The sequence below is a fragment of the Cibotium barometz genome, chromosome 27 (assembly GCF_041138505.1).
Source record: "Cibotium barometz isolate CiBa-2024 chromosome 27, ASM4113850v1, whole genome shotgun sequence".
Taxonomy (NCBI): Eukaryota; Viridiplantae; Streptophyta; class Polypodiopsida; order Cyatheales; family Cibotiaceae; genus Cibotium; species Cibotium barometz.
The window spans coordinates 43459387-43468188 of NC_141072.1; positions in this window are offsets into that span (position 1 = coordinate 43459387).

The window sequence follows — 8802 nt, forward strand, 5'->3', positions numbered from 1 at the left end:
ACTAATGCCCTCTTCAATTCATCATAAGCCTGACACTCCTTGTTCCATTCAAAGATAATCAAATGCTTATAGAATGGCCAAGCGATATCATCATAGAACATGATAAACCTTTAGTAATAGCCTACGTGTCCCATAAAACTGTTGTAATCCCTTGTAGTTGGTGGGTGGTAGGATAACTCTAGTATATGTTTTCTATCATCTGTGGAAATCCCATTTTTGGACACTATATGTCCTAATATCACTCCATGCTTTACCCAAAATTGGCATTTCAAAGGGTTTAAAGATATATAATATAATCGACACCATTTAAACACCTTCTTTAGGCAAGCTAGATGTTCCGAACATTACAAATGCACACAGAGGTCATCAATGAACACCTCCAACTAGTTTTATAGGTAATGCTTTGAAAGTGGTGCTCATTAGTTAGAGGTGTTCATTGAATGTTGTAGGAGCCTAAATGGCATGACCTTATCTACAAAGGTTTCCTATGTGTGGTGGTGTGTAAGCAATTTTATGTTGATCCTCTCGTGTAATGGATGCCTGGTTTCAGAATCCTTCCACAAAATATTGTAGGCTTTTATGCCTGCCACCCTTTTCAAAACATGTTTTATGTATGGTGATGGTGTTGGGTAATGATCTCTATAGGTTATCACATTCACCTTCTTTAAGTCAACACACATGCAAAGCTTCTTGTTTTTCTTGGGTGTAATCACAATTAGTGATATTCAACCTTTGTGCTCAAATTTCTAAATGAAATCTACAGCAATGAGTGTAAAATTCCTCTTGCTAAGTATTTTGGATTCATTTGGTAGGACATTGCTTGACTAGCCTTGAACTTTTTCATGGAAGGGATGATGTTATGCTATACCACTTTTGGTGGCACTCACTACAAGACAATGCTCCATACACGCGATAAATTATGGGCACGTGTATGGTCGCGCGTGTATTTGAATAGAATCGGGCGCGTGTATTTTGGCATTTAAATTTGCGTGTATATTGGCATCTATCAGCGCGTGTATAAGCGCGTGTATATACACGCATCAATACATGCATTAATACACGCATCAATACACGCTTGGTAAAAAAAACTGAATTCCTTTACAAAATTAAAAACTAATTTCTTTAAACCATCTCATAGTACATTACAATATATATCATTACACAATCCCACTACATGCATTTACAACAATGAAATATATTCAAAAATAAATCATGAGATGATAATTAAAAGACAACACACAATAGAAATGTCATCAATTTAGAACGATACAGTGACGGATTGGTTAGGGTTCGATCTCATCTTCAATAAGACCCATCCTTGCCAAACGCTCAACATCAATATCCATTTGATCAATTTGTAAGGCTACGATTAAATTTATTCCACTATCGATATTCTGTCCATTGATAATGGTATCGATGTCCTGATCATCCTCATCAACATCACCATGATCCTCAATGGTAGGATCATTCTCATGATCATGAGAAATGGCACGTTCATCCTCATTATCATGATTATCTCTTATTTCTTGATCATCGATCACAACATCTTCATTGGCATGTTCGACATCATCTTCATTGCAGCTTGTTACATCCTCCATATGCTCCATATCAGTGAATGTATTATACATCACTTTGGAACGTGGTGCAATAGGGATGACGTACCACCATTTAATGTCATGCACCATTGGTAGATAGATACCTACTCAAATACACATACTGCAGTAGCATATCAAAAGTCAAGGGATACGCGAGCTTAGATATATATGTACATGAAACACATTAGTAAAAAAATGCATACCTGCTCACATTGTTGTGGCAATACGAGCCTATCTTTCTTTGTTTGCCAAAACTTTGTAGAGTCAATAGTTACATAGCCACTTGCATGGCGTTTTATCGTTACATTAGACCCTTTTTCCACCACATTCATTTGCCATTTGACATCCAAAACATACACAAAGAAGCGACGAAAGTCAAGCCTAAATATGTCTTGGATTGTGCCACAATAATCATCCATTTTTCCATTAGGTCCCTCAAAGCTACTAATGACACCGCAATCTTGTGTATTTCTCTTTTCATCAATTCTTTGTGTTCGAAAATGCTTGCCTTCACACCATATAGCATTGAACATAGTGCACTAGACCAAAATAGAAGCAATATTTGTGTAAGCAATGTGAATAAATATTAAAAGCAAATCACTTACAACTAGTGCAAAACATTAGTTCTATGTACCTTTAACATGCATCCTCGTGCACACTCCCATTCTTCCTCCGTGATATGCAGCCCCTCGTTGCTCTCTGCTCTTTCCATTTCCTCATGCAACCAATCAACATGGATATCATTCGGAAGTGTTGCTAGATGCTTAGGGTACGCCTTACGAGAGCCATGTTGCCTCCGAAAGAGAGCTCTTTTTGCTTGTCTTTTTGTCTTTGCATCCTCATATCTTGTAACCCATTTTCTCATCACATCACTATTAAGAATGCAAGTGAAATTGAGATCATCAATCAATGTTCTGTTAATTACTTTACTCTGTCCTTTTCCTTGAGGCACAATAGAGGTCATCCTCAAGTCCTCTTCATTGCTCCATAGTCGTGGCAAAGAGCTGTCCACCTGACCAAGAAATTTTGAAATATATACAAGAGACTCTTGTATCAACCAACCCTCGGCCATGCTTCCTTCAGGCCTTGCACTTTGCCTCATAAAGTCTTTTAAGGTCTTCATGAAGCGCTCTAGGAAGAACATCCAACATGCATGCACAGTGCCACATAAAGCGATTTCGTCCACTAAATGCACAATGAGATGTAGTTGACTTGTGAGAATGGTTCGCGAAAAAGTTTCCTCTACCAAACAAACCACCTCCACTACCATAACACGCGCATCATCCAACGTGGCTGGATCAATTGCTTTGGAACTAACATATCTGAAAAATAAATAAACAGTACGTTATACCTCATGCACGTTCATTTTGCAAGGTATAATGAAGGGTGATCTGACATGGGTTTTACATACCTCACAAGCTCGCCCATCTTATAAATACATTTTTTCAAACTCTTATTTGCACAATGGTCGATGCTAGTAGGTAGTATGAACTGCGCACATAAGAGCACATGTATATATGGTTTATGGTATTACAAAATTTAATTTCAACATACAAGACTTGGAAAACACTTACTTGGAGTATCTTGTGCCAATCGTGGGACTTCAACCCATATAGTTACTCAACGTCTCTTTTCTTAGTGATTGTAAAGGCTCCCTTCAATGATCTCATGCATCCAGTGGAAGTACGCAAAGTGGTGATGGCCTGCTTTACCTGCTTCTCCTCTTTCTTTGATATAATCCATGGTGCAGGCAGAAGATGAACGTGCCCACCCTCCTCTCGTGGGCCAAGCTTGACGCATATGTCCTGCGACCTGCAAGTCCTCACGTACGCTAACATTGTCTCGTTTACCAATAACATGTTCCCAAATACCAGATCCCACATTCTTGAAGATGTGCATGGGATCAAGAAGATGGTTGATCTTAAGATGGGTCCAATATGGTAGCCGAAAAAAATGGAGTACCTACACAAGGGATTGCTCTATGTGACCTTTAATCCAATTAGAGACTACACAAAACAAGATTGAAAAACATTACTATACCTGTTCATGCCATCTGGAGGAAGAATATTTGTAGACTCCCAAATACGCTTTCAATCTTTTGCACGAAGTGTTTGTGGAGGAATGTTACTCTTACTAGCAACATATTTAGGATGATCTAAGGGGAGAAATCGATGATGATTATCGAATATGGTCTTACACAATCCGTCAGCATACTCATGTACTAACGAAGGGCCACAAACAGGACATGCATGTTTACCCGATGTTTTTAAACCTGTTAAAATATAAATAAAGGTTAGAATAATAAAGTCAATATTTATAATTAATATAGCCAATAGTATTAGAGTAGGGAGGTAATTAGAATTCTTACCAGAACAATCGCTGTATCCTGGAAAATCATGCATTGTCCACATCAACACTGCTTTTAAGTCGAAGTGTCGAGAGGAGGGAGGCCTACTAATGTCCACCACTGCAACACCTCTCCATAGTTCCTCCAACTCATCAATCAACGGTTCAAGATAAACATCCATATGCTTGACTTTATGTTTCCCTGGAATTAGAAGGGATAACATAAGATGTCCCTTCTTGATCGCCATTGATGGTGGAAGGTTGTAATTCACCAACACAACTAGCCACACGCTGTATGCGGTGCTTTTCAAACCAAATGGATTCACTCCATCCATACCTAGGCCAAGTCTCAAGTTTCTGGGATCTGTTTTAATGCTGGGCCACTCATCTTCAATATACTTCCAAGCAGGAGTGTCTGCGGGAATTCTCCACATGCCATCATCCGATCGATGTGAGGAATGCCATGACATGAGCTCTACTATGGATTTGCACTTGAACATGTGTTTGATGCGAGGAATTATAGGAAAGTGTCGCAAGACTTTACGAGGTACATCAAAACTCCACATCTATTCTATACCTTGCTTCACCACAAGTGGGACAATGTCGAGCCTCCTTATGCGTCCCACGAAAGAGAATACAATCATTGACGCATGCATGTATGCGATCATAATCCAATCCTCCAAGAGATGTCACATAGCGCCTTGCTATGTCTCTTGAGATGGGTAGTCTATTTCCCTTTGGAAGCATGTTTGATAATAGCCTGCATCCAATATCATCAATTAGTCCTAAATCCTAAACCTTAAACCACTAATTCAAATTTGCAAGTTAGAATGCTTACTTCAATAATGCGTCAAGACTTGCATTGCTCCATCCATAAACTGTTTGTATATTGAGAGTAAAGCACGTAAAATAGAGAATGTGCACCCTTCAAAAACCGGTGTCGATGAAGCCTTGTAAAGATGCTCTTGTTCCATATCATCGTCGTCCATACCTTTGGGATCATCCTTAAAAAGATTCCGCACCATATCATCAAACACTTCCTCTTCCACAACTTCGTGGGGTACAGGCCTATTGTCATCCCTTTCCCTCTCATCTCTGACAATAGATCCTGAAGCTCCAGCATCATCTCGTCGACGCTTTGTATGCTCTTGCCGCGCATAGGGCACCATGTTAGGGTGTGGTACTGCATCCTACTTCAATTAGAGTTTATATATTACAACTCCATTAATTTAATTTGGATACCATGAGTCATTTGAGTACCATCAATTTACATCTACTCACCTCTAAACCTGTTTGATTCCATTCTCCATACATGGAGATGTGATTCAAGGTAATTCGACGTGCTCGTACAATGCATCCTTGACATCGATTACACATACATTTGATCCGTTATCCCAACCACACCTCGTGATTACGATGACGCATTGTCTCATCTTCCCCAGAACTGCTTGAGGAGGTTGATGACATCCTATGTACAAACCAGAAAACACAAAATCATAATATGTTTTTAATGAAAGTATAAAAATCACGTGTATTAACGTGGCTATTTCCTACAAATTGCGTGTATTAACGCGGCTATTTCCTAAAAATCACGTGTATTAACGCAGGTACTTCCTGAAAATCACGTGTATAAACGTGGCTAGATCCAAAAAATCTCATGTATAAACGCGGCTAATTTATCATACACGTGAAAATACACGCATTTCTACACGCGACGACCTGTTTAAACTAAAAATAACCCGCCTTCCCCAAATAAACATTTTGAACTAACATATCTGCTCTCTTTTGTTTTCGTCTCTTTCAACAGATAGTAATAACGCAAGGAGGGAGCAGAGAAGAAGCACACACGGGTGAAGAAAACCGACCAAGAAAGAAGACTCACTTTTTCAGAGGTGAGTCAGTTTGTCCTTTGCCTTGTCTCCTTCCTCAGATTTGTCCTCAGATTTGTTTATGCTATTTTCTCTTTGCTTTTTGGGTTTGTCTCCGTCCTTTTGCTTCTCTGGCTGCAATTTTGGGTGAACGATTCTGACAGAGGTGACAGTGGGCCTTTTATAAGGACACATTGTCAGAGGTCGATCGCTTTCAAAAAAAATTTTGAGCAGGTCGCGTGTTTGCACAGACTGTTTACGCGGATATACACGCGTTTCTGGACGGGTGTATACACGAGACTGTGTTTCCTGTTTCTATGGTTTACAGGCTGATAGGTGACTTGGATGATGATATTTGTGTGAGTCAAGAGATAGCCCATGATGTACATGAGGATTATTTTTGCAGCTTCCTTATGGATATTCCACGTTCTTCATCCGATCCATTTGCATACAGCAATTGGCTGATGGAGATGCTAAATCATTTTGGGCACCATCCTGGTCCAGTTGAGCTTACAGAGTACATGTATGCCCATCCCCCTCCTTCCATGCCTGGTGTCTATACCCCTACCGTGAGTATCCAGGGCACTCCACTGCCGTCTATGCCTACGAGTCCGACGGGACAGCATGCAGCTTCTCCTCTTCCACGTCCACCGAGGAGACATACCTCGTCCCAGACACACTCACGCACACCCTCCCAAGCACCGTCATGTCAGGGCTCAACCACCATCACGTACTCCCTCAGAGCCACCATCACTTTAGGGCTCACAGCCATCGTCACGTAGACAATCCCCCAGTCGTGACTCCACCTGCAGCAGTAGGAAGAGTGGGAGTGGAGGATGCGGCGGGTGCTTTAGTGGGGGAGGTAGTAGGGCACGCGGTGAGAGAGGAGATAGAGGGAGAAGAGTTAGAGGAGACAGTTCGGAAGAGGAGGAGATGAGAGAGGTGGAGGGAGTGATCTGCTATGATGTGACGGATAGGGGCGGGATAGTGATGGATGCGAGGGGGAAAGAGGTAATGGAGTACATGCGTGGGATAGTATCAAACTTGTATAGAATTTGTTTTATTAAATTTAAAGATCAAAATAGCCAATTAGTTGGGGAGGTGATAGAGGCTGTACATAGTCGGTACATCCCCCACATGCTACATTCTCGGATGTATGGGGAAGGACGCGAATAAGGGAGATCTTAAGTAATAAAAGATCTCACCTTAAAAAACTCGCGTACGATGATGGGCTAAATGTAGCTGTGGGTGGCTATCCTGCCGAGAAACCTGCCAACTGCGCACAAACGTGAGTGGAAGGAGGCAAAGAAATGAGCAGAGGGTGGCGTGAAGAGCAGGCAGCATCTGGAGGCACGATGGATCTAGATGGAGACCATTGGATCTTCGCATTTCGGATCTGGCGGCGTCGAGTCATGGGAGGCAGAGTTCGTAAGTATCTTGCCACTTTATTTGATTGTGTACTTAATTCATTGATTCTATGATTGTTTTAATCTTACAAATTGTGTTGATTATGATACAGCGACGACGGGTTACGAGGAGGAAGCCCACAACCCACGATACTGCGTATGCTCGCTGGCATAGCAAACGTGACACGTGGCCCATCTTTAGAGCCGAGGGACGTATTACGAACGCGCAGTTTGAGATGGCCATGAGACCATACGGTCGACAGGTACTTGAAAACTCTAAACGAATGATTTTGGTTTATTGAATTACATATACATATACTTATATACTATATATTACTTGAACAGGCATAAGCTACTGATGATCCACCCACCGCCACTGCAGAGGGTGGACGTGAGCACTACTCATCGGACATTCCGACCGATGTGAGCTCATCTGAGCATGGAGGGAGCACCGAGTCATCATCTGGGTCTGAGTAGTACTCAAACTTATAGTATCACATTCCATATTGAGGATGTGGTTGTATATATTTTTTTGTAAACTGAAGCCATGGGCTATGTTGCATGACAAATGAAGATCAATGCAAGGATGCAACAAAAAGGACACTTAGGGCTCTTGTAAAGAATTCCAAGTTGTAGATGAATGTGGGAGAGGGCTTGACAATAATCCCACATGGGAGCTTTTGGGAGTTCTAGAGTTTTTGTATAAAAGGTGGCCCATTTGAGAGCTAGAGGGAACTCTTTGGTCATTTGGTTGAGAGGCTCATAGAGAGAGCTTGCTCCATAGCTCCTTCTCATGTGCTCTCCCAAGGCTCTCCATCTCCATTCTTGCTTCAATCTTGTACTCTCTATTCTCTACATTTTCAATGATATGAGGTTATGGTCTACACACTTGCTAATCTAGATTTCTTAATGATGTTTTGATGCTAAAATCTGATTTGTAGAGTGCATGTGATGAAGCTTGTGCATGAAATGATGTGTAGTTGAGGCTTGTGTGATAGCTCTTTGCATGTTAGATTCTTTGCATAAGTTGCATTTTTGTGCTTAAGTGTAGCCTAATCTTGATGCTTTGATTATGTTAGATCGATTGCTTGAGTGTTGAAGAAGGATTGAGTAGGACTAGAAGTCATTAGTGTGTGGTTAACTAATCTTCTCCCATTCGGGATAGCCTCTATGCGCTAACCGGGTTGCATTCATGGATTGATAAAGTGTGTGGGTTGGAGTGTAGCCTCCGCTATGCTATGATGTCCCAAACAATGGCGCCGCTGCCGGGGAACGCACACCTAAGTTAGTGAAGGGTGTTAACTATTACTTCTTACTAAGTGCTCCATTGATTGCAAAATCGTGGATTAGGGTAGATTAGAGTAGAGTTTGCAAGGGCATTGAGTGTGTGATCTCAAGGGCGGCTTGTGTGTTTTCTGTTTTTTGATTAGAAGCAAAAAAAATTAAAACCCCATTACGGTAGAGAAATCTTGCCATTATTCAAATTTAAGTACTTTCTGTTGTTGCATCTTTGACGGGGTTGGCGAGAGGTAGGTAGGAGGTGTTGGAGGTGGTTTTTTATTTTTTATTTTTTTTAAAAAAACATAT